Consider the following 27,325-nt stretch of genomic DNA (forward strand, 5'->3'; position numbering starts at 1 on the left):
GAGAATGAATGAAAAATAGGCAATTAAAAATGTATATTATGGTAAAAATTGGACATATATTAAACATACATCCACATGTCTATTAGTGTAAGAAAGTTTCTGCCTTCACAAACTTACATTCATTGGCAAATACAGACACTGAAATTAAAATAACTTTAATATTCAATAAGTGCAACAAAAAAACTGAAACAGGGTAATGGGGGATGCTCATTTTAGGGAGGTGGCCTCTCTGAGATGGTGATATTTTAGTTAAGACTGGAATGGTCACAAGAGACAGCCAGGTGAAGACCTGTGGAAAGAATGTTCCATTTCAGAGAGAAAGGCAAGTGCAAATTCCCCAAGACAAGCTTGGCCTTTTCAAGTGAGAGAAAGACTGGCAGAGCTACAACGTCATGAAGGAGGTAAGAGATTGAATATGAGAAGCCTTTGGGACTAGCTCATGTCCAGATCATAATGAAAAGTTTGGATTTTGTTCTACTTGAACTGGAAAGGCACCAGGGTTGCATTTCTGGGGAGAAAAGAGAGGCATCAAAGAGAAGTAAAGCTTTCTGATGTCAGTCTCACAATTTCACCTGCATTCATTTGTGTCAGCCAATCTCTTTGATCATGGAGTTTGAGACCATTCATTTGAGTACCCCCAATATTTTTCTGATTTTCTGCAAAAATTATTGGCTAAATTTTCATATGCAGTTATTCTACAAAATGGGTCACTTTCTAATTTTAGAGAGCCCATACTATTAACTTGAAACCACAAATTTACAACTGTCCAAAATGGAAGTTGGGCTGTATTGCAGAATTACTGAGGTAGTCAAAATATCCAGACTGGCTGGGAAACATTTTAAATGAGCAGATTTGTCAAGGTATGTACCATAAGTCAGAAGTAACTGCTATTCCTTCAACAGTCTAAACTGTCAACTCCATCCTCCTCCTGAATAAAAATAAACATTTTCTCCATAACAAAGGCTTTTTATAAAAGCAATAAAACAACTCAAGGGAGCATTGTTATCATGAGCTAATCATGCCCTTGGGGAATTAGAGGCACTTAGCTGCACCCAATGCCTCACAGCACCTGAGGGCTGTGATTATCTCCTGATAACCTCCCAGTCTGTCAGACAGACCTTGTTGGTTAATTAGATAATATTCAACTTGGTAATACTGTTTTTGAAGATTTTTTTGGAAGTTGCATAAACAAACACAATTTATAAAAACACGTACATACATACACACACATATCAGCCAAAAATTGGATAATTATCATTTACTTCAAATGAAACCAAGTTTTAAATAACTATATTTATATGTATATTTGTATTTATATTTATATTTATATTTATATTTATATTTATATTTATATTTATATTTATATTTATATTTATATTTATATTTATAAAATAGAGTCTAAGAACTAAATCCTGAGGTGCTACTTTAACAATGAGTAATTCTGATGAGCTCAACCCAGGAAATCTTTTAAAGAAACCACAAAAAATTACATAATGTAGTTTATTTACAATTAACAAATGGTTGTGACACTTCAATCCTTTTTATAAGATTCAGTTGCCCATTGTTTAATAAAGAGTTGGGGCAGAATTATGAATGCATATTGTTGATAATAAATCCCGGCATAAACATATACATTAACTTGGAAAAGTTTGTCATAATAAGGCTTATGTTAGGGTGACAGAGAAAAACTTAGAAATAAACTTGAGTATTGACAGTTATTTGGCAGTTCAAATGTTTTAATTAGTTTAAATATTTAAAGAAAAATATTGCACAGCTGTGTTACTCTGCAAAATAAATTTACCTACTCTTAAAATGATTATAGTGTCTATGAATCTCACAAACTATGATATTACATTAATAAATGGGTGAATTTTTTAATAAAAGATGCCATACAACTGAAAATATTTTATAGCACTATCACTTTTCACAAGTGATAATTAAGAAAATTGACAATGATTCAAAAGTTTAATTTTGTTTTTCTTGGCTTTCTTATGTACTTAAGTATGAATGAACTAGATTGACCTAAATAATAATAATTCAAGGTAGAATTTAAGTTTTGAAAACTACTAAGTTTATAATATGGGAGGCTAAATAGTATACTAACAAAGGATGATGGGACTTTAAGGGGAACATCGGGAATCTAAGATAAATAGCTAAGGATGGATAAAAAAGAGAGAAATTAGAATAAATTTATGAGAGAGATTATAGAATTTTTTCCTCTTGGCTTTTCAAAATGCCAACAAACAAAGCAAGATTTATTGAGTCACGGCTATATGCCAAGTGCCATTACCACCTAATTGCGTATAGGAGTCAAGATCCAAATAAAGTAGAGCCTCTATTCTCAAAGAATTTATCTTTTTGTTCTACACAAAATGTCTCCTATGCCCAAACTTAGTAGTTATTTATGTAAGTCAATACAAATAATCAAATTAGTCCAAGATCTCAATACCCATCCGTCAGAATCACCAGAAGCATTTATTTTTAAACGCAAATTCTTAGGCCCTGAGAAATTCTAACTCAGCAGATCTGTGGAAGGAATTAGTTTTTAAGTCCCTCAAATGACTCATATTCACAGCTGTATTTGGGAAACATTCGAATATTGTAGGGGAAATAATATAATTAAAAACAAAATCTTTCCATTTCATAAAGCCTCTCCACAAAGATAGAAGAGAAAGAAAACAATTTTATTATTGAATAAGCATTAGACCGGAATGTGATGCACATCACAGGAAACCCACTAAGAGATTCAAAGACAGAAAGAAATCTCGCCATTTTATATGGCCCTACTGATACAACTCATTTCATGCATGTTTTCAATATAAACAATAATTAGTCCTCAAGTAAGAGAACTTGACAGCACTATTTGTCACACACAGTTTATCCTAAATTCACCTGGTAACTGGGTTTATACAAAGGAAAAAGAATTCCTCACATCTTTATGAGGGGCAATTAGTTTTGCAACTTGGAGCTAGGCTCCCACCTCCCACAGAAACTCCACCTCCCACAAAAACTGGGAGGTGGGGTGCTGTAGGCCTTGGTGTTTACATTCCAAAAGGATGGCTAGCAGACCTTTGAGGAAGGCATTCCTGAGTTGTAAAACTGGCAAGAGGCTTTTTAAAAGAGTTACATACTTCTCAAAGGGGCAGAGAAAGAATTTACAATTACAAGTTGATAAAAATGCCCTAAGAAATGGGTAGGCTGCATATCTTCCCTTAACTTTAACAGGGAAAATTAGCTTTTTATTTTTAATTTGTATTTGCTCCTAAAATATACATACCATAATCTCATCATCTAAGATGGTTTGTGAACAGGATCACCTGTCTGTGAGATCATGATTGTTTTTAATTACTCTTTTAAATTTAAAATTCTAAAGAGACTTGGATAATGTAAGACTGAACACTTAAATAAATGATTGAGTGAATAAAGGAATTGAGAAATGGATGAACAAAAACCCCTTCATCTGAGGGGCATTCCGTCATAGGTGAGCTGTCCCAGTTGTCTTCCATAGACATAAGTCTTGGATAGAGGAGATTACTGTCTCACATAGAAATTCCATGAGGTGGCCTTCAAGGCCCCTTCCACCAATGAGATTCTTAAAGTGATTTAGATCAGGGACACGTGGGTTGAAATAAAGCAAGTATATTAGAAGTAATCACTGACACAAAGATAATTCAGAGTTGGAGGGACAACTACCTGTAGAATTTATTGCCTTTCTATTGGAAGTTGGCTGTAGTCATTAAGGTCTTTCATATAAGCAATGAACATTCTCAATGACCAGAAATACAAAAAATAAATCACTCTGACATCTTTTGAAATACGGTCATACAAGACTATGTAATTATGAAATTAACACAATGCCCCAGAAAGTGACAACCTACATTCACTCTGTGTGGGCTCTTATTTAAAAAGAAATAGCACTAAATTAAAAATCAAACATTTTAGCATACTTAAGAGAAGCTACTCAATAACCAGGTAAAACGCCTTTCTAAGGAGAATGTTTTGAGTCAACTGTCAAAATGGCAAAAATTTTTAGCCTTACCACATTTTTTTGACTATTCATTGGTTATTTACCCCTATGTTTTGCTAATCCAAAGTAATGCATATGATGAGAGAGCATAAGGCAGGCTGAGGGCAAACTACAAGCTAGCACACTGCCCTCACCCTCCCCAAGGTGAGATATGTGTAATATTCCTCAGGAACTCCTGGCTGCCCAAAAACAAAGGAAAGGAAAGAAAACAAATGGTTGATTGATAGAGATTAGAGTCCTGCAGGACATGAGTCTCCTTCAGTTTACAAATATCTTAGTAAATTTCAAGAAAAAGGCAATCTTATCAATAGCCTAATCTCCAGAAACCTGTAGACTCCATTTCCTGGAGCCCCAACATCACCTTCCCCTCTATAGTGATATGGGGAAGAAGAAAATAGCAGGTAAAAATAAATTTCCGTATAAGCTACAGCCCTTGACAAATACTTGAAGCAAATGCAGAGTATACATTTCTCCAGGAACTCCCTACTATTTTAATGGTAATGCTTTGCTAGAGGGAAAAACAACCTTAGCTTGACAATAGCTAGCCCTCCAGTATCCTGTGAATATTCTTTAGTATATGAAAATCCTTTTAAGAAACTTCCTCTTGACTTTACCTCCCCCAACTCCATAGTATGTAACCAATTACTCTTCACAACCCCAGTGCAGCTCTTTCTGCCCATGGGTCTTGTCCCCATGCTTTAATAAAGTCACCTTTTTGCACCAAAGATGTCTTCAAGAATTCTTTCTTGGCTGTCAGCTCCAAACCCTCCTACCACTCCAAAATTTCATTACATCCACTCAATAAGGCAGTTAAATAAATTATTTCCAAGGTTGTTCTGGAAAATAACCCTTTTGAATCTTTCTGAATCAACCTGTGCCTTCTCTTACACAAAATTCTGCATTGTTTTCCCACTGATTAGCTATTTTATCTGCAAAAAGAAAAAAATATATTGTTTTATGAGCTAACAAATTAATATTTTAGGACCGAGTAGATCTATCAGTGGAACAGTGATGCAAAAATATGACACCAGGCTTTCTTCTGAATTGTGACAGAACAGTAATGTTAGCTATCGCATACAGTTTTTGAACTAGTCTTCCTTTTTGCATAGTTTGATGTATCTAATGTAACTATTTTTTCAAAGTTTCAAAGAACTATTTTCCAAACTATGTAAATTCTAAATTAAAATTGACCAAGCTGAAATTCATTGAATTTTAAAAGACAAAGTGATGCATATTAAACATTTTAAGAGTTTATTTGAGCAACAAGTGATTGTAATATAGCAGTGCCAAAGAAGTGGCTAAGAGCATTCCATTCACAAGGGCTTGGGGAGAGACTTTCATAGAGAAAAGGTGGAAGCAAAGCAAGGAAACTATTTGATTGGTTGTATCTTAAAACCTAGTTGATGGTTTATTATTGATTATTCTTAGGTTTTTTTTTTAATTTTTTAACTTTTTATTTATTTTTGAGACAGGGGGAGACAGAGCATGAACGGGGGAGGGTCAGAGAGAGTGGGAGACACACAATCTGAAACAGGCTCCAGGTTCTGAGCAGTCAGCACAGAGCCCGACGTGGGGCTCGAACTCACAGACAGTGAGATCGTGACCTGAGCCCAAGTCGGACGCTTAACCGACTGAGCCACCCAGGTGCCCCAAGGTTTTGATTTTGTATTTATTTACAGGCTTAGAGTTTGGTTTGCTTAGTAGGTTGCCATGGCATTAGAGCCACCTTAGTCTAATGGTCTCCTTGTTTAATTAACTTAACAAAAATCAGTCTGTAAGCTCTCTGGAACAAAAGGATCATCTTTATTCTATCATTTCAAACATTATTTGTATTTCTTTAATATTTTTAATGAGGTTTTCTTCAAGCTAGTGTGATGTTTGGAACATATTTCTAGACCATAAAGCGTATCCTAAGCCTACCTCCTAGCAGAGGATTTTGACGATATATGCTCAGAAAACACTTAATAGAACAGAGACATATAAGATCTTCAAGAATTTGAGGAATTCTTGGGAAGCCTGAGGTGTAACATATCTTTAAATATTACCTCCTTTCTTTCACACTAACTTCTTAGTTTTCTCCAGTAGTAATAGGAATAGATAAAAAATCCAGAAGGCAATCAAGAAGTCTTCTAAAGTGATTGCATTTTCAGGCAAAGTTATCAATCTAAAAATAGACTAGGTCTACTTCATGGAACTTTCCCAGGTGTAGGAAGAAAATCCCAATGACATTATTAAACACATTGCCTAATACTTTGCCATTCTGGGCGTTTGGCCGTTTGCTCTATGTGGGTATGTTTAATGCCTAAACTAGAAAGCTTTCACATATACAGATAACATCCCATTGAGTTTGTGGTTGAAATAGCTCCCAAATAGAGATGCTCAAATCAGGAATTGTAATTGCATGAAGTATTTTGATCAAAGAGGTGCCAATACAGAGTTAACAAGTCACCAATAACTAAATTGCTTATATTTACAAAAATGTCAGTTTTCTGCCCAACTTTTTCACTGCCACCACCAGACTTCTTCCCTAAAGGCAAGATCTTTTAACATTTTTAGCTCTTTCTTCAAGCATTAACTTAAATATTCCTAAATAATATATTTATATAGCTATGCTTAATTTATCAATATTATACAGAGCCAGCTTAATTTCTCAATATATGGCTAGTTAATTAGTTAATGTTTTTAAACTACTGTACACCTCCCTCCCTCACCTCTGCTCCCTCTTTGTTCTCAGTATATTTGGTTAAACAATACTCAGTGTATACAGTCAAGACTGTGCAACTCTTTTCTTTGCTGAACCGACCAAAATAATGAATTAGAATATCTTTTTCACAAGCTATATTTAATTTTTTTCACTTGCTTAGTTATCTAGGTACTTCTTAATTTTAATGATGAGTGATGCAGTTATCACTAATTTTTTTACCCAGTCTTTCAAAGATCTACCAAATACCTAAAATATTTTTTCAAATGTTCAATCTCATCTGAGGTCCGTTGCCTTTCCTGGGAAAGATTTTCCTCTTATATCTTCATCCTCTGTCAAGTTTGGACTGATTCTGTCTCAGCCTAGAATAAAACTGTCATCCTTGGACTTTGACAATTTTCTATGTTGGATCACCCATTACCTAAATCCTAGATTTTCCCTATTCTCAGTTTATTTCCATATTTTGCTGATACTTACCCTTTATTAGCTTCCTAAGAAAAGATATACTGGGCATATATATTTTTGCCCATGGACATTAGAAAGTATCTCTATTCTACTGTCATACCTGATTGATAGTTTTTGCTGGGTATGGATAGTTTGGCTGGTTATTTTTACCAAATATTAAACTATTTGCCCTCAGAAATTGGAAAATACTGCTTCATTGTTTTCTAATTTCCAGCATTATTCTTGAGGAAATCTGAACTATATTCTGTTTTTCAGTTATTGTTGGTGACCTGTCTTGAGTCCACCACTCTTTTGGTCTCCTTTATTCAGAAAATCTTTATGGTGTCCTGAAATGTCTTATGTGCCCTGTCCTGGGTCTGTTTTCATTCACCATATTTGAAGGAGTGTGACCTTTAGGGATAAAGGCTATCATAGCGAGCTTCACAGGAAGAATCAGGAGCCCCATGGACCTAGTTGCTCTAAATAAGACCACCATCTTATTTTCCATCTCCTGTCATAGCTCATGCTTTTAATCACTGTTTTTCAGGGTTTCTTGGGAGCAATTGTGCTGATTTGCTTTCTCTCTTTTGTTTTACCTTAAGACTGCCTCAATTCTACCTTAAGTTAGTTACCAATCATCCTTCTGATATCCATCTTTCAAAACTGTGTTGGAAAATTTCATTCATTTTTCACCTTTTCTGCAACTTTTTCTTTTTTGTCTAATACTTTATTATTTCTTTACTTTAACTTTAATGGAGTTTGAGTAGTTATAGGAGATAAACAGAAGAAGCTAGTCTATTATACTTAAGCAGATGCTGTAATTTCATTTTTAAAGGGAAAAACCAATGTACCTAAACCTTCCTAATGGTAGCCTTAAAATACAGTACTTTCTATCTAGTCCCCAAATAAAGAGGAGGGTATGAAAACTTTTAAAAGAGGAAGTCTTTTTTTCAATACCTCCTGCCTGTCTTCCCCTACTACTCCTGTACTTCTTGGTATATGCCTCTTCCTTCCTAGCACCTATCTCCACTAAGTTTAAGTTGCTTTTGTTTTAAATAATTTTAAGTTTATTGTATTTCTTTTTTGCTTCCTGGAATGTATTTTCTCCTTTCAATAACTACTTCTAGTAATCTTACTTTATATTGCTTTTGTCTCAAGCAAATGTAACTGTATTTATCTAGTCTTAAGAATATTGGAATGTGTATAATCCACTTTAGAAGGATATACACCAAAGAGACAAAGTGAGTAGTATTTCATAGCATATTTGTAAATATCATTTAGGTGAGCTTGTCATTTCTTTGTTCCCAAATGAGACAGACATCTCAGAAAAAAGAGACCAATGTGTTTCCTCACTTGGCCAGATAGTATACCAATAATGAGAATAGAAATTTAAATATTTGACCAGCAAACTCTCCATAATCATGCATATTCAAACTTCTTTTCTTTTGCTCCCATAATAAAAAAAGACAAACATGATGATAAATAAGTAGAGCCAATATTTCTCACAGCAATAGAACAGTATTTAATTTATACTGGCATTAATCAGGTGTGATCTAGAGTGCTAAATACATTATTCACACAGATTTTTGTGGGCTCTGAATAAATAGAGCATTATTCACACAATGGCACCTTATGCTATTATAAAGACAATTGAGCTAAAAATAAATTAATAAAAGTGCCATGCAAATACAACTGAGTCATGTGGACTTTTTATTGTCTAACACACACTATATAGTAATAATAGACCCTTGTATTTATAGACTGATTTTCTTCAAGGAACTCAAAAAATTTTCTACACATAGTTTTATTTTTATTTTTATTATTTTTTAAAATGTTTATTTATTTATTTTGAGAGACAGAGTATGAGTGGGGAGGGATAGAGAGGGAGAGAGGGAGAGAGAATCCCAAGCAGGCATGGTGCTGTCAGTGCAGATCCTGATACGGGACTTGATCTCAGGAATCGTTAGATCACGATCTGAGCAGAAATCAAGAGTTGGTCACTTAACTGACTTAGCCACCCAGCCAACCCAAAACATAGTTTTAATATGCATGTTTCACAACTACAATAAGACATAAAAAAGAGAAAACAGGTACAATATCAAAGAGGGATTTTGTTTATTCATCACCTCTTTAATAAGGTAACTGTATTTTGTAACAAAAATATTCAGTATTATAGAAATGATTTTAAAGGGTGTGGAATGTTTCCTAAAGCAGCATCTATATAACAAGTTGTGTCTTTAAATGATGAGCTACTAGTGTTAGTGACATACTTTAACTTGTTTAACTCAGTTCAACGATCTCCCTTTTCCACTCAACATTTTCCCATCTCTTACCTCCTAGATATTTTATATTGTATCTTGAACCTGGAAAACAATTGGTGTCTTCAACTTAAATAATTAAAATGACACTATTTACTCCCTTTTGTGTTTCCTGGGCTATGATGGGTATTAAAAAGGCCTAAGAATATTGGGGAGTCAAAGGTCCTTTGATCATAAAGTGGGCATGTGTCACATCGACTAATCTCCACCACAATACCTAACTACCACTATTCTCCCTTTAATTTTGGAATTATTAGTATTCAAGTGAGACCCCCATTGCACTCTCTAATTTAGCATTTGTTGTGTCCAACAGCCTCCAAACCATCAAAACTTCTGCTTCCAATATCTGGTATGGAAAGCATGCATCAGTTTCCTAGTGATTAAATGGATACAGCCAAGGATACTTGAATTTCAATTGTATTTTTGGGACCCAGCAGCAAGAAGCTAAGAGTGGGCTTTTGGAACTAGAAGTTTATTTTGGAAGTAGAAGACAGTTGGACAGGGCTAAGTTGGAGCTACTGCTAAGGCACATTCCCTAGAAGAGGACCAGCATGGGTCACTTCTCATACAGGGTTAATCAGTAATACCCCAAAAAGCAGCATTGCCCAGCAGAGCACTCTAACCATATGCCCAGTTAAGAAAAAATAATTTTGCCTTTTCTCTATAATCCATTCTTCCTGATTCCAAATTTAAGAAGCTAGAATCAGAGGCATGATAAAGAGTAAAGTAGCAAAACAATTTTCTTCCCTTTTCCCTGACTCAGGTTCTAGCTAGGAGGAGATAAACTGGATGATGAGTGACTGAGGTTTTAATAACTGTAGATGACTGGGAAGCTAAGGAAGTCTGCTCAGATATTCTTAGAAGATGTGCTGCTCATCAAGGAAATGAGATTTAACTTAGTCCTGGTTGGATGAAAAAAGCAAAATAATTTCATGTTATGTCCTACTGAGTTAAACATTTCAGCATCCTGGTTATACAAATCTATTCAAAGCTTTAGATAGTGAGGCACAGTTGTAGTGATGGGTTATTGTTTTCATTAGTATTTGATTTTTAAAACTCAGAGAAAGCTGGTAACTCATTATAATGGCACAAGTTATAATCCAAAAGGATATTACACCAATATCCTACTACTGCCTGAATATAAATCTCTAACTGCTTACAGAAGTGCCTACATAAGTAGATTCCAACCTTTTCAAATTATCAAATAAATAATTAAGGGCACACTTAATTATTTTTCTAGTTTGCACCTAGTCTTCTGTTCTCCAACCCATTTTGCTTTGATTTTTTTTACTAACTGAACTTTTGTTATTTATTTTTTTACTTGTCTATCAGATATCTCTTCTAAATATTACTCATAATTTTATCCCCTTAAAAGTGATAACATTGTCTATGTTGTTCATAGATATATTCCCAGCTCCTTGCTTATAATAGATATTTAATAAATATTTGCTGATTGAATGTAACCTTTGCCATACATTTTATATATAATTTCTACTAAACAAATGACATTTCATAAATTCTAACTATTTCATTTCCCATTAGCTCACCAGGATTGCTACACAGAAATGATGTCCTTCCAGGCCAGATCAGAGAACCTTAATAAATCTTTGCTTTATCAAGTGCTTAATGTAGAATTTCCCAAGTTGGAAATGACTGCTCAATAAAAATGAGTGATAACTATTGCCAAAATAAAATGAATGTGTTAGATCAAAACTCCATAGTAAATGTATATAAATGCTGGATGTCAAGATGATGATAATGTTAATTTTCCTCAATTTTCACTTTTACCTGGTAATATGAGCTATAATCTCATTTACTATATCTTTATAGATATTAGTTATGATCAGAATAAGCATCAATATCAAGTAGTACATCACTACATTATCATGTTTATCAAGGTCATAACATTGGATATACTATAATTTATTAATCTTTATTTCCAATGAGTTCTTGGAAACAATTCTAAACATTCATGAGAACTATGTTTTGTCTACATTTCTATTTTGTTTTAAATATGGAAATTCTAACATTTTATGGGATTTCATGATACTTTGCACTTACCTTCTGTATAAATCCAAAGCTATTGTTCTTTTTTACATTTAAAATGACTATGAGAATTATTAATATCACTCAAATACTTCTGTTTGACCCTTAGTCTAGCTTTGTAGGGCATCTTCAATTTATATTCAACTTTAATTTGCGAAAGAAAAGGAAAAAATAAATTTGAGAACCTTGGAAAACAATATAATCTCTAATACTTATTTTAATTGTAATGTAGTAGGTGGTAATATTTCTTACACTAAAATCAAGTAAGAAAACCTCTTGACACGAAGTTGAAATATTAAACCAGTCAAGATTCTAACCAGATTCCTACAAGATTCACTTGTAGGAATATGAACTTGAAGGATTTGAAACCTGGTTGAGATGGATCATATCATTCAGAAAGTGATAAATACAACTCACCATGAAGAAAAAATGTAAATAATCAGAATACTTTGGAGTTCTTCTGAACATTTGTCTTAACTCTCAATGGCCACTAGATGGCACCTCGTATTTGGCAACCATAACAGTTCCTTATTTCTAGAGCTTAAAATAACTATAGCACCAGGTCAGTTCTGACAGAGCAAAAATTAATCCTGCCACGGACATCTAACACTTCCTTGTCAGATATCTAAATTTAAAATGCATGTGATTTTCTGGTCACACACAAAAATATATAATACCTTGTTATTGTTCCCAGGTGTTCTGACTTCTAAAGGAATTGTGAGATTTAAATTTTCTTAAATAGGGTATTTGATTTACATCATTCTAAAGTAGGGACTGGAACCATATTACCCTAAATATGTTTCATTCTTTAAGCATTCATTTTATTTTTCCAAGGCCAAATTAAGTTATTTAAAATTGGTTTTGTAAACTTAAAAGGCAATTGTGATCAATACTACCCTCAAAGGATTTAGAGTCATAGACCCCTGTTTTATTCATTTATTAATTCTTCAAAAACCATTTTTGAACAATATCTATGACAAAAGCATGTGCTGTGTATAGCAGCATCTGAATGTACTACTGTTTATCTTTCCAGAATACTTCATTATGGACTAAGAAATAAAAAATTAAAACTATCCATTTAAATGCATGTCTAATGCCTAATAGCTTATCTAAGAATGGCAGCTTTCAAGTAATTGTAGATTTCATCAGTGAATCCAGAATAATACAATTTAAATTAAAAGAAGTTAATTTTAGGGTGAAACAAGAACATAGGTTTGTTTGTTTAAGTGTTAACTGTTACTGCCGAGATGTTTATCTTTTTTCACCTGGTTGTGTATTTTCTTTTTGTTGTTGTTTTTGGGAGGAAGTTTTTTTAGTTTCTAATTTTTTATAGTTGACACACAATGTTACATTATTTGCAGGTATATGACACTGTGGCTCTACCTCTCTATGCATTATGCTATGTTTACCTCTGTCCTAATACATCGTTACTGCAATATCATTGACTGTATTCCCTATGCTGTGCCTTTATTCCCATGATTTATTCATTCCAAAACTAGAAGAATGGTACTCTATTTTCATACTGAGGGACGATTTAGTTGTGATATGGCCAAGGGAAGACAAATGCTCTCTTGCTTTCAGAAATACCATTTTCTCTTGCTTCTTCATTTTTATTTCTTTTATATTGTTTTTATCTTTTCTTATTCTATTTTGCTGGCTCATTTCCTTTGCCATCTTCTTCTCACTCACCACATTCCCACATTCTCTTCTCTTCTCTTCTCTTCTCTTCTCTTCTCTTCTCTTCTCTTCTCTTCTCCTCTCCTCTCCTCTCCTCTCCTCTCCTCTCCTCTCCTCTTCTCTTCTCTTCTCATCCCACATTCCCTCAAGGTGCTCTTATCTATTTCCATGACTTTGGCTCAGAGATAATATATTAGGAATATTTCTCTGTTCTTCCTGTGCAGCTTTCCCTACTGGGCTCTAGATTAGAATATAAATTGACTGAGTATATCAGCTGACTATTTAATAGACAACTCAAAATCACCATATCTAAAACTAAAAATTTGCATCTTCTCGTAGAACCCCCTCGCCCTTCTGAAGGATCCACCCACACACCCAGGCCAGAACCCTGGAGTTCCTTAGATTTCTCCCTTGCCCTTGCCTGTTATATCACTAAGTCCTGCGGCCACTGTCTTTGAAATATCTCCTACATCTAATCCCTTCCCTTCATCCCCTTCATACTTAGTATTGCAAGTAACATTTTCTTCCATTGGTTGGCCATGTCTCTGCCCTTCAATACTCATCTTTGCTCTCTATCTTGACCTTAAACTTGAGATTGACTGAAATACTCATAGTTCCTCTGCTTTGTATTCCTCCAGCTTTTTTACACTGACTGTCCCCTTTGCCTCTCCACGTGCTTGATTCTTATTCTGGTCAACTTGTGTTCTCTTTTCAGGGTTTAGCACACCTGTGATGTTTTCCCTGTAATCACTAGGTAGAGCTGGCCATGATGACAAATCAATATGTTTACTCAATGGATATCTATCTGAGTTTTAGTTTTGTCATCAATAACATGAGAAAATAATGCGCTTATATCATTACATTTTTAAGAGCTACGAAATGAATAAATCACTTATGAAAGTTCCTGGTAAGTAAGTTCCTGGTTAGTAAGTATTTACTAAATATCAGGCATTAGTAATAATAGTATTACTAGTAGTAGTGGTGTTACTTCTCCTATTACTATTAAAGTGCCTTCTGTATCCCAGGTTCTGAAGCAGGTACTAGAAATATATGAATTGATATATATAATTTGCATGTCTACCCTTATTCTAGATACTAAGATCTGTCAGATTAGGAACTGCGTTGTACTTAATTTTGAATATCAAATGCCTGGCTTAATCCCTAATACAGACTAGGATCCCAAGTGAATTAAGGAAAGTGGCATGTCAAAGTCCTTTACCTTGATTATTTCCATCATCATGTCAGGATATCAGTCTCAGAACAGAGTGGATTCTCTAATCTCAATTGATAGCAGAAGTGGGGAAAAACTATCTTTTGCTCTGAAATGGAATGTATAGATTAGAATTAATATACAACCACTGTTATTACTTATGTGCACTATCCATTTGGAGACGAGAGTATAATAGGATCTTGCTATCATAGTATAATCTCGGGATTGATATTAAAGAAGAATCACCACTCTGAAATTCTTTTTTTTTTTTTTTCCTGTCCTGACAGTAATGACTTTGCTTGAATGTAGCATAAATTAAACCAGTCTTATATCAAATTCCACTTTCGCAGGGAATATAAAATGGGTCATGATATGTAAGTTTTCACTATATTTCACTATCTTATAAAGGTGTAAAGAACTGCATTTTCCAGAAGTCTGAATAGTAGATAATGGTATTGCTTTAAACCATATGTACTAAACGTTTCAAAAAGAATAAATGTGGAGGCTAATTTGATGGTTCCCTTTTTTTCCAGAAATATTAGTATAGTTTCATGACTACTTATTAATAACTGGAAATCTTTATTTTTAATAAAGTACTTTCTTGTCATTTTAATTATGTACTTAAAAATTATCTGATGAACTTTCATTTTTAAATATATTGGTGGCACTAAAAGATTAGACAGTAAAAATAATGATGTTGAACTGAAAAAAATGACTTAAGAACTGGATATGGGCAAAATATTAGCATTAACTGCACAATGTGGACTTGAAATGCTACTTTTCCACTGATGCTCCATTTGTAATGCATTTTCTTCTTCTCCCACCCAGTCTTCACTGGTTAGTAGGAAAAATTAAAACTTGAATTACAATATATGTTTTGTTGACTTAAAAATGATCCTACCTATAACTGCTCTAAGGAACATATTAAACTAAAACAACATCTTCCAAATGTTAAAATTAACCCCAAATTAAAATTATGTATTTAGTTAAACATAGAAATGATAAAGAAAAACAAAACACAACAGGACTGCATGGAAGAGAAGAAGAATAATCTGTCTATTGACGTTGTGTCCACAAAACCCCTAATTTTCTTGTCTTGTCTAAGTACCTTATCAAAGATATCAATGTTCTTCTCATTCAAAGTGAGTAAAGTAAGTAAACACCTATATTTCTTTCCTCCCTTCATTAAGATTCACCAAAATGACTCTAAGACATATGAAGGGGGAAAAAAACATAAATGATTCAAGAATGAGAACTTTCCATTCAACTTTATCATCTGATAAATTTTTAACAAGGATTTTTTTGAATTACACAGTAGTATGTAGTATATGTACCTTTTACAGTTAAACATAATGATACTGTAATATTTATTTATTTTAATTTATTAACACTAAAGCAGGGATTTAAAAATTAATAAATTATTTTGTACCAGGTGCTCATAATAATATGTGAACAGTAGGGGCGCCTGGGTGGCGCAGTCGGTTAAGCGTCCGACTTCAGCCAGGTCACGATCTCGCGGTCCGTGAGTTCGAGCCCCGCATCAGGCTCTGGGCTGATGGCTCGGAGCCTGGAGCCTGTTTCCGATTCTGTGTCTCCCTCTCTCTCTGCCCCTCCCCCGTTCATGCTCTGTCTCTCTCTGTCCCAAAAATAAATAAAAAATGTTGAAAAAAAAAAAAATTAAAAAATAAATAATATGTGAACAGTAGAGCAGAAATAATAATTAAATAATTAATATCAATTATTAAACACCAAATATTAATAATATTTAATACTATTATATAATTATATATTATTATTATTCTATAATAATAAATGTATTATTCAAATGGCTAGCTCATTTGAATCTTCTAATGTAAGAAATCAATGTTTTAGTCAATTCAGAAATGTTAGATAATTGAAATGCAGACAACCAGTGTGACCTCATTATATTGAGAAGGAAAAAAGAAGAATTTGAGTTATTCTAGAGTATTATGTCTAGCTCAATCTAAGATAATTATTCTTCAGTTAAATAAATTACTCATGAAACTATCATGATCATAGTTCTGAAAATTTGGGATATGTGCAACAAATGTTCTAAATCACTCATAACCTGCTATGTATGCATTATTGCCTTGCTGAATTTATCTCCAGGATATTGTCTCTTGCTGATCGTGCCAGAGACTCTCAGTTGTCTCCCAAACTTACTTTCTTGCTACAGGAAATGACTTTCCACAACAGAGGTTTGAAAATATCAAATGTCTGTTTTCTCAGACTTCTTTGCAGCAAGGGTATGTGACCCAGTCCCGGCCAATAAGGGCTGAGGGATAGTCTGATTAAGGAAAGGCAGTTGTGTTGTCTGGGAAATACTTTACTTCCTGTTAAAATAGAGATGTGTGAAAATTTGAAATGAGAAATGTTCAAGCATCTTACGATCAGGAGATGATGGCCAAGAGAAACTGACACAGCACTGACATTGTCAAACCAACATGTCTCTAGAAACAATATGTCTCTAATGAGGTATATACTTATATACTTACTGCATTGAGAAAAAAAGAGGCACTTAGTTTACACCACTTTTATTCAGGTATTCTGTTACCTCCAGCCAAAAAACATTGTAAATGACATATGTTTATATATACAATTATGATCACAGTGTGTATCTTATTTTGTATCTTATTTTTGTCACATAATATTTTATTATCATTTTCTTATATTGATATATTCTCCTCAAAGCTGTTATTTAATGGCTATATAATGTAACATTGTATGAATATATCATACTGAGAATTTCCATAGGCTTCACGAATATTATGGCAAATAAAATCGTATTAAGACTAATACCTTCAGTCCCAGTATTTTTGAAGCCTCACTGCTTACATGAATGCTCTGTTTTATAAAGCAGGGATCTGTGCATGGGCTTCAGTTTTCAGAAAACCCCCTGTAATTATCAGCAGTATTTAGGGTATAGTTTGTGTCTATGTATACTCTTTCTAAGGGGACAATCCATAGTTTTTAGAACATTCTCAAAGAGAAATAATAAGGCTAAAAGTTTAAAAGTGAGCTGTTCTCTTATTCCTTAAGTCTCCTTAAAAGATAATGGAGTGCTTAAAAAATAACAACAATATTGTGTGAGGTATGTAACATGTGTACAAATAAAATACATGGCAAAAGCACAAGACCAGGAGAAAAATGGAAGTATGTAATTACGAGGCTCTTCTACTATATATGAAGAGGTATAATATCATTTGAAGTTACTCTCTGATTATAGATGTTTACTGTAAATTCTAATGCAATAACCAAACCAAATGAAGACCACCAAAGGAGATAAAATGCAATCATAAAAAATATCCTGTAATCTAAAAGAAGGCAGAAAAAGAAGAAAAGAGAAACAAACAACAGATGAGACAAAGAAAGCAAACAGCAAGATAATAGGCTTACACCCAATCGTATCAATATCCAGGTAAAATGGATATAACCTACTCACTCCAATTCAGTGATAAAAGCTATTAGAGTGAATAAAACAGGGAGACCACTAATATGCTGCCTACAAGAAATTCGCTTTAAACATAAAGACATAAATAGATTAAAAATGAAAATGTGAGAAATGTTACACCATTTTAACATTAGTTTTAAAAAGACAGAATTGCCATATTAATATCAAGCAAAGTAGATTTCAGAGCAAAGTTACTCCATAATGACAAAATGGCAGTTCATCAAGAACACAAAGCCATTCTAACCATTTATGCATTTGATACAGAGCCCCAAAATTCCTGTGGGCAGGGGGAAACTGGGAGACATAGGTAAATCCACAATTAAGGACAGAGATTTCAATACCCCACACTCTCAATAATTGATAGAAAAACTAGACAGAAAATCAGTCTGGATATAGAAGACTTGAACAACCCCATCAACTGATTTGACCCATTTGACATTTGTAGAATATTACATCCAACAACAGCAGACACATGGAATATTTACCAAACATATCAAAAGCAAATTTTAATACATTTGAAAGAATTTTGGTCATACATAGTATATTCTCTAATTACAATGGTCAGAGAACAATCATTAGCAGAAAGATCTCTTTAAAATCCCCCAAAACATAGAAACTAGTATGTTACTTCTAAATAGCTAATTGAACAAAGAAGAAAGCAAAAAGAAAATTAGAGAGTATTTTGAAATGAACATAAAACACTACAGGCCGAAATTTGTGAGATGCTGCTAACACAGTAATTTATAGCACTAAAGGGTTTATAGCACTAAACTACAAAGGTTAGAAGATTGTTCTCAAGTTAGTAACCTCATCTTCCAGCTTAAGAAACTACAAAATAAAATGAAACTAAAACCAAAGGAAACAAAAGAAAATACATAATAATTAACAGCAGAAATCAATAGAATATAAAACAAACAAACAAAAAAAATAGTAGAGAAAATCATTGTAAACAAAAGATTGCCCTGTGAGAGAAGATCAATAAAATTGCTAAACTTCTATCCAAGCTGATCAGGGACAAAACAGAGAAATCACAAATTACTATCAACAGGAATGAGCGAGGTAGTATCACTAAAGAATCTTTAGATATTTAAATGAAAAAATAAATTATTACTAATACCTTTAGGCCAATATATTAGACAGCTTGGTTGAAATGAACCAATTCCTTAAAAGACACAACTACCAAAACTCATTCAAAAGGGAAAACATGACCAGAATAGCCCATGTCTATTAAAGAAACTTAATTTGTAGTTAAAAACCTTTACATAGAGAAAACTCAAGGTCCAGGTGGTTTTACTGGTGAAGTCTAACAAACATTTGAGGAACAAAAACGTTGCCAATTCTAAATAAGCCCATCCAGAACATAGAATATCAAAGTATTCTATGGTTTTGGCATTTTCAGATTCTAAAATTGAAAAAAAAAATATATCAACTTCAAGAGAAGAATAAAATTATAGCCATTATCCCTTTTGAAAATTGATTTATACTCAACAAAATATTAGCTAATAAAATCTAGCAATATATAAAAATGATAATATGTTACCAATAAGATTTATTCCTGAAATGCATGGCTGATTTAACAATTGAAAATGTTTTATTTTACCCTACATAGCCCACTAAACTTTTTAAAGTTTAAATCTAAACTTTTTCTTTTTCTGACCTCATGAACTTTTCATACCGTGGAATCAGAATCATTTTCCATCCATCCCTCAACACTTGGCTATTATGGACCTATCGTTCTAGGTATGGATATAATTTACTATTGACTGATCACCTACTAGGTGATCTACACCTACTAGGTGCACTACTAACAGTATTTTATTTAATATTCACTGGAAAACTAAAAGTGGAAAACTATTATGTCATAGGAGACAAAAATCAGGCCTAAGATGTTAATGAACTTACTTTCCCAGGATGTGAAAGCAACAGGGCAAGGATTTTAATCCTTTACAATTTGTAAATCCATGATCTTCCATGTCGTGGTGAACCTCTTATAACCCCCAAACACATATTTTTCATATTTCTTGGCATTCTCACCTACTGTTCCTTCTGTTTGGAAGGAATTTCTTCCCTTCTACATTTGGTTAACTTTTATTCAACCTTCAAGAACCAGCATGTATTTAGAGAAACAGATATTATCAGACACTACTAGTATCAGTGTACTTGCTGGATGACAATTGGAAAAAATGTAAGAAGCTCAAATGACTTTTTTTTCTACCAAAAGATTCATATATTTTAGTTTCTTCTAAGGAAAAGAAATTAAACTAGCGTGTAGAGAACACATGGAAAAATGGTGATTATAACATTACTATCTTATAATGCTTTCCAGAAACATGGAAATACATAAGGTACTAGACAAAATAAAAACAAAATAAATCACAGCCAAGCTTAAAAAGAGAGAGAGAAAGAAAAGGAAGGGACAGAATAAAAGAGAGGGAAATTTCCTGGTGTCAAACCTGAAGGATATAGTCAAAGCCATACACCTATGTAACTGATGCCATGACAGAGCACAGGCGTATCAGACACGACACAGCTCCAGAGAAGTGGGGAATGAGTTACTTGCCCTTAGATGAGACTAGGAGAGTACCTTTAAACCAGTGCAAGGAAAATAGTTAGAAACAAGTGTGCTGCAAACACGTTACAGCCCTGAAGGCAGTTGCAGTCATGTAAAGAGGCCTTGAAAACACAGTCACAACAGCCAGAGAAAGTTGCAAAGTGTCTTGCTGAGTCCTGAATTTTAAAATGATGAAAAACAAAATTATAGTAAAGTAATAGAAATCTAATAAAGGATAGAAATAAAGGAAAAAACAGGGAACAAATGAAAAACAGCCAAATAGAACTTCTAAACGTGAAAATATTGTCAGTGATGTTAAAACCACCATGTTAAAACCACCATGTTAAAACCACTAAACCAACTAATGATAAAATTTTAGCAATCTAAGACTACACAGGGCTTCTTAACTAGATAATGTGCATCTACCAAAAATCTACAGCAAGTTTAAATCAGCAGTGGAAAATCTAGTGGGAAGTATTAGTTACAAACTTAAGTTCATAATCAGGAATCAGAAGTCACAAATATTTGGAAACACCTATGCCATAAAGGATGAAACAATAAAGCCAACAACCTGAATTTACACCTGTGGAAACAGAATTAATAGAATAATTAGAATGGGACTTTTAAATAAGTAAAATTACTATCCTCAAAGAGAGTATTATACTATAAAAAATGAGCAGTTAAACAGAAGCTACTTAATGTTTAAGAAAACAAGTTGTTTAAAAAAACAAACTGTGCCTGGGTGGCTCAGTTAGTTGAGATTCCAACTTCGCCTCAGGTCATGATCTCACGGTGGTTCATGAGTTAAAGCCCCGCATCGGGCTCACTGCTGTCAGGGCAGAGCCTGCTTCAGATCCTCTGTCCCTCCCACCCCCCTCTGCACCTCCCAGCTTATGCTCATTCTCTCTCCCTCAAAAATACGTAAACATTTAAAAAATTAGAAGCAAATATTTTTGTCTTTGTATTTTATGTAAATATTTTATGTTTTAAACAAATATTGCTTAACAAATAACAATTATTTTCCTGGACTAACAAGCTGCCATACTTATTCTATCTTCTATCTTTTACTCCTCTATGGTTTTTTTAAAGCCACTTTCAGCTTTGCAGAGTAGGAAATCATGAGGATATAGAAGAAGTAATAGAAGAACAAATCCAGCTCTCTTAGCTTTAGTAAGGAGACAATTAAAACCAAGAGTGAATAATTTATCCAAGGTCACATAGTCTCTTGTGGAGAGCAAGTGTTGGGATGAAAAAAAGGGGGAGAAAGAAAAGGAAAGCAGTAGAGAACACCAATTTATCTCACTCTTCTCTCTGCTATCCCAAACCAAGTTTCCAAAACTATAGGGGAATCCTTTCTATAATTCTTAAGTAGGGTGAGTTTCATGTGGGGGAGAGGTTGTACGATTTCCAGTTAAGAAAGACATTCTGATCTTTGTTAGGTATTGATTAAAGCGATTTGTTGGTTCTCACGGTTAAGTGCCATTTATATTACATTCAGTGATAAGGTCCCTATCACTACTCAGAATTTTTCCCAGTTCTATCACATCTGTTCTTCAGGATGGCAACACCTTTGCAGGATGTATAATGTTATACATGGAAAATCTGAGGCAATAAAAACATCATCAGTGTTAAGCCTATCCATTAAGGACCTCTTTAATTCTTACTTTGCTTTTTCTTTTTGACAGATGATGATAAGAAATGATATATTCAGCACCATATTCATAATGAAGGCCTACAGCTTGCAATCAGACACCAGAGAAAATCAGTTTATATTTGATGGCTTAGTGCCATCCTAGGGTCACAAGTGATTATGAGGGTCAAAAAAAAGACGCCAAAGCTATTTCCCAACATGTCCAATTCTTTGCCTTTGTAAGATACAAGTACCATTCTTTTCATTTATTTGAACTTTATAACTTGTATGTAACACATATCTGCATGTAAAACCAAACAAAGATAACTTATATTCAATTTATGTCATAATTTCTTGGGTTCTAAAATACCTGTGATACCATTTCTGACAAATTATAAACATTTTTCACTATAGTTCCAAATATATTTAGGAATTTGGGTTTTCTTAAGCCTGGTTCATAATTTTTATAAGCCATTAGATAGAATCTTCAACTTCCAGTCCATGTGAGCCTGGCAGGTAACAATGAGCAATGGAAGGAGTAATTATAGTAATAAATGGCATTTTTGGTCTTGAACTTCTTTATAAAACCTCATAGTTCATATCATAGTCTTTTGGAACAGTAAACCTGGGTCTTCCATTTAAATCTGTGTGATCTTGGCCAACACTTTAATTTGTTAAGCCCAGGTTCCATAATTTGTGGAGTGGGCATAATGATAATAGTACCTACTTTGTAGTTGGTCTGTAAGTATCAAGAAAATAATGTATATATAATATTTGACAAGGTTTCTGGCTCACAGAAGGAACTTTATATGAAGTTTAGATGCTACATTATCACCATCATCATCACTCTAACTGCCTTATTGGAAGGTGGTTACTTCCAATAACAGGATTATGGAGCGTTCAGATGCCTTCCTCTTGGCAGCCATCATAAGCATGCTGCAAAAATGCATGCTCCTTTCCATCCACTTGACAGCCTCACGGATTTAGCTATTATTGCATGACAGTTGCTGATGACACTGGACCTCATGACTTTGCCAATTGCCACAACTGGAGCCTGCTAATGACACTCAGGTTACTGTCCAGTTGCCACCAATACCACTCACACTTATTTTGGCAGGCCTGCTCCACGTCTCCACTAGTGGTGCCCTTCTCACCAAGCTGCTTTCAGAGAAGTCTTGCTCTCTCAATTTTTAAACACTGTTACAGTCCTTCTGTTAGAGTCTGCCTTCCTTCACCTCCCATAACAATGATAAATGAGAAAATGTCTTTGTAAGCACATTGCTCAGAATCTAGCAAAAGAGAGGGACATATTAACAACTGGCTATAAAACAATGTGATAAGTTTCATTTGCTATAATCTTACTTGCTTTTCTTTTCCTTTCACATGATGTTTATGTTTCTGTCTTTCCAGTTCCCATGTCACAATGATAGGTCAGATCATAGGCTTAACTGTCTAATTGGCCTTCCTGTCTCCCTCCTCCTTTTCATCCAACACATCACTGTTAGATTAATCTTTCCAATGGACTGTTTGGCGCAAGAGATCTTTCACCAGTTGCTTAAGAAAAGGGGACTTTAAAGGAAATTGGACTCAAAAGTTTTTTAAACTAGTTGGTATGATTAAATACCCACTGGTATGTGAGAGAGTGCACTTATTACATCCCACCCTCACCTTATTATTTTTTTTCTGAAACTTACAAAAACATTAAAGTGATGGACTCCTCCATCTGTGGAATGGTGCTCTTGAGCTATCCTCCACAACAGCTGGCTCACCAGGATGGACTGCTCAGTGACCAACTGAGATTTAGGCGGGTGGGCAAACTCCTCAGGCCTCCGACTTACAGTGGAAATGAGAAGGTTTCTCTCTTTAGCAAGCCCCTTCCTCCAAACACGTAGCCCAAGACCTTCCGTTTGTGCTGCTTATCAAACTATTGTCTTTTGGCCTAAACCCACTGTTTTATGCTAGGCTCTGTGATGCTAGTGCTTGGACTCCACAAAGAACATTTCTACATTTTACCTCCGTGGTGAAGGCTCCTGTTCTCTGCCAATAGGGGTTACTAGAGAGATTCTGCTAGGTTGCTTTAAGAAGAGTCTTGGTCTCTTCTGTTTTGATTCCTATTCCTCTGAGCGTCATCCTAGCAATGATTCTTCATCCTGATAGTCATGATTCCTTCCTGTAGTAACAGCTGGATCTGGTTTGTAGATTTTCACACACTTGCAAAACCAGATTCATCATGGACCACTTCCTCCACCATGAAACAGCAAAACCAGCAGAATGACACCTCTTCTTCAAACGTTTGGGTTTTAGGCTCATGGGGACCGTCTTCTATACTCTTGAGTCTCAACTCTATGGAACCCCTCTTCTAAATTTCATTGATTGAAACCACTTCCCTTCTTACCCTTTAGTTACTCATCCCTTAGTTGCTCAGTGACAGCATAGGATTCCCTTTTGGCCTGTAGATTTTCTAGTTAACAAGTTCCTACTGGGTTAGCAATTCTTTATATTAAATTTCTTTGTTTAGATAACTGGTGCAGTTTCTGTTCCCTGGCTGGACTCCTTCCAGTACACCATAATTAGACTATCCATCCGATGATTCTTTTTGCCTCCTCCCAATTTCTCCAGAAAATGTAGAGTGTATGTAAGGTAGGAGTAGGGATGGCAGGAGGCATAGCCTGTTCAGGAGCACCCCCACTGCACATCCAGTTACACCACACCCATGGACAACTTTCTGTTAGACGGAGAGACTTGGGGATACTACATGTGTTTTTTTGTCCCTCTGCCTGTAAATTTTATCAATGAACCTGCTTTACACCTACACCATATTTCGTTTGTGGAGTTTGTCCCATCTCTGCCCTAACAAACAGAAGCAGGTGCAGTATAGACGATATCCAGAATATGTTTAATAAATGGGTAAATTAAAATTCATTAGTTGTTTTAAGAGAGAAATTAAGATAAATTAAGATAGATAAATTAAGAAATTAAGAGAAATTAAGAGAGAAGTTAAGCTCATAAGTGTTTCAGACAAATAATTCAAACATCTGTTGCTAGTACCAGCTCCTTCTAAGAATCTTGATTAGATCATCCCCAAATGCAGTGACACCTTCTAATAGGCTCTGCATATATAAGTTAATGTGTTGCATTATCGAACTATTTTTTCTGATCTCCAGAAACATCCTTATTACACTCAAATACACCATGATTTTCTGATATTTTCTTCTTCCTTTTTTTTTTTTTTTTCTGTTTCAGGGTTGGTACCAGCACTAACTCAAGTAATACCTTCTGAATATTATGATTCCTGCTTTGCAAGATCTTTCTTCCAAGTTCTCAGATCAGTAAACCTATCCTCATTTAATTTTGTTTGCAAACCACGTTTCTTCTTTGTCAGCTGGCTCCCTGTTAGGTTATTTCAACAGCTAAGATGACAAGAGAAGAAGTTTCCTTACTCCTGTTTGCTTGTCCCTCTCTGCATCTCCACAAGAGTTCTTCCCCTGGTAGTGACTGTTGGTTCTTGTCTCTCCCACACTCCCTGAAATAGACTCATGTAATCCCTCCAGAATACTAGCACCAGTTGGCAGGCACCCTTTCTTAGAATTCTGAATTCCACTTTCTGGGGCAGCCTCCTTTATGATCTTAAGATAGACGACCAGCACAGAGCACCAGCTAGATCACTCTCCCTCCACAGAGGTCTGAATTTTAGCTCTGTAGGATCTTTCCTCCATTTTGTTGAGGTACTATCACCAGCTAAGTAACCCACTCTGCTCAAAAGTCCTGCTCCTAGCTCTGCAATGTACTTTCTCCAAGCTCCCAAGGTACAGACCCAGCCAGGCAATATCTCCTTAGCGTTTTGAGTCCCAGCAATTTGGGGTCCCTTCTCTAAGCTTTAAGATTCTAATAATTGGGATGCCTGGGTGGCTCAAACAACTAAGTGTCTGACTTCACCTCAGGTCATGATCTTGTAGTTTGTGAGTTTGAGCCCCGGATCAGGCTCTCTGCTGTCAGAGAGCATCAGATCCCACTTAGGATCCTTGGTTCCCTCTCTCTCTCTCTCTCTCTGTGCCTTCCCTGCTCATGCTCAATCTCTCTCTCTCTCTCTCTCTCTCTCTCAAACATAAATAAACATTAAAAAATTTTTTAAAAAGATTCTAATAACTCAACCTCTGCGTAACCTCTGTAATATTTCTCTTCTGTATTGTTTGTCCTCCAACATTCTAAACTTGCTGTTTAGCCAACATTCTATATTAATATTTCTCTCTTAAATGAACTATGTTGAAATTTGCTTTTCCATCTGGATCCTGACTGATATAGTCACATTCTTGGTACCAAATAATGATACCAATATTGCCACAGCTAACTGACAGAGGATGAATGCTGGTCCCAAGAACTCAGGCCACAAAGCCAGACTACCTTGCTCCATATCCCAAGTCCAACTCTTGCTAGCTTTGTCAGGTTGAGTAAGTTACTTAAGCTCCCTGTGCTTTTCTTCATTTATTTTAATAAGATAATTATGATACCTTCATAAAGTTGTGAGAATTAAGTGAATTGATACATGTAAAACACTTAGAATAATGATTATCAGTAAGTATTAGCTACTATATTATATATTGTATATCTACCCTTCTAGGTTCTTGGCTAGAACCCCCATCCCACCGTGGAATAAGGGACAGATTAATGGGAGAAAAATAGAAGTTTAATAACCTTATACCTTCAGTATACATGGGAGATACCCAGGAAAACTAAGTAACTCTCCAAAATGGTCCAACCTACCACCTTAAATACGATCTTCAGCTAAGGACAAAAGATGTGGGGGGGGGGGGGGGGGGCGGTGGTGGCGAGAGAGAGGAAGGCCAATCATGAGAAGTTATCAGGAAAGGCACAGTAAACAAGGATAAAGTTATGGAGATTTCAGTTCTTGCCTTCTCAGTTGAGAAGTTTCTAGAGATTTGGTCATGCTTTTCTTCCTGGTACACAGAGAGAGAGATCCATACAAATGGATGTTTCCCTTATCAATGTAAATGTCTCTTACAAAAGGGTAACCTCTGGTTGGTTTTCTAAGCTTCTCTAGTGTCTGCCGTTTTAAAAAATAACCAGCTCAAAATAATCCTTGTGCCAAAGAGGCATGTTTTGGGGTGGTATATTTTGCTCTCCTTTAATATATTATTAAAATATTTCTTTATAAAGAGTATGAGTTATGAAAAAAAGAATATGAGTTATAGTGAACATCACTTGCTGAGTAGTGGTGTATACAAAAGCAG

General features: G+C 34.7%; 2 long non-coding RNA genes across 3 annotated transcripts in view; one reads left to right on the top strand and one right to left on the bottom strand.

Annotated features, from left to right (window-relative positions):
- The window catches only part of LOC132679404 (uncharacterized), a 556,619-nt gene that overhangs the window by 524,761 nt on the left and 4,533 nt on the right, over positions 1–27,325 (top strand). The window lies entirely within an intron of this gene.
- LOC132679405 (uncharacterized) overlaps positions 9,034–27,325 on the bottom strand; it is an 81,766-nt gene continuing 63,474 nt past the window's right edge. Inside the window, exons 2-3 of one of the 2 annotated variants that reach the window (XR_013552978.1) lie at positions 14,433–14,532; positions 9,034–9,147 (exon numbers count right to left, since the gene is read on the bottom strand). This is a non-coding gene — a long non-coding RNA (uncharacterized LOC132679405). Of the gene's footprint in view, positions 9,148–12,952; positions 13,454–14,432; positions 14,533–27,325 lie in introns of those variants that run through there. The other variant, XR_009610139.3, reaches the window with a different exon arrangement.

This window comes from Panthera onca, chromosome A2, assembly GCF_046562875.1.
Source record: "Panthera onca isolate mPanOnc1 chromosome A2, mPanOnc1 haplotype 2, whole genome shotgun sequence".
NCBI lineage: Eukaryota > Metazoa > Chordata > Mammalia > Carnivora > Felidae > Panthera > Panthera onca.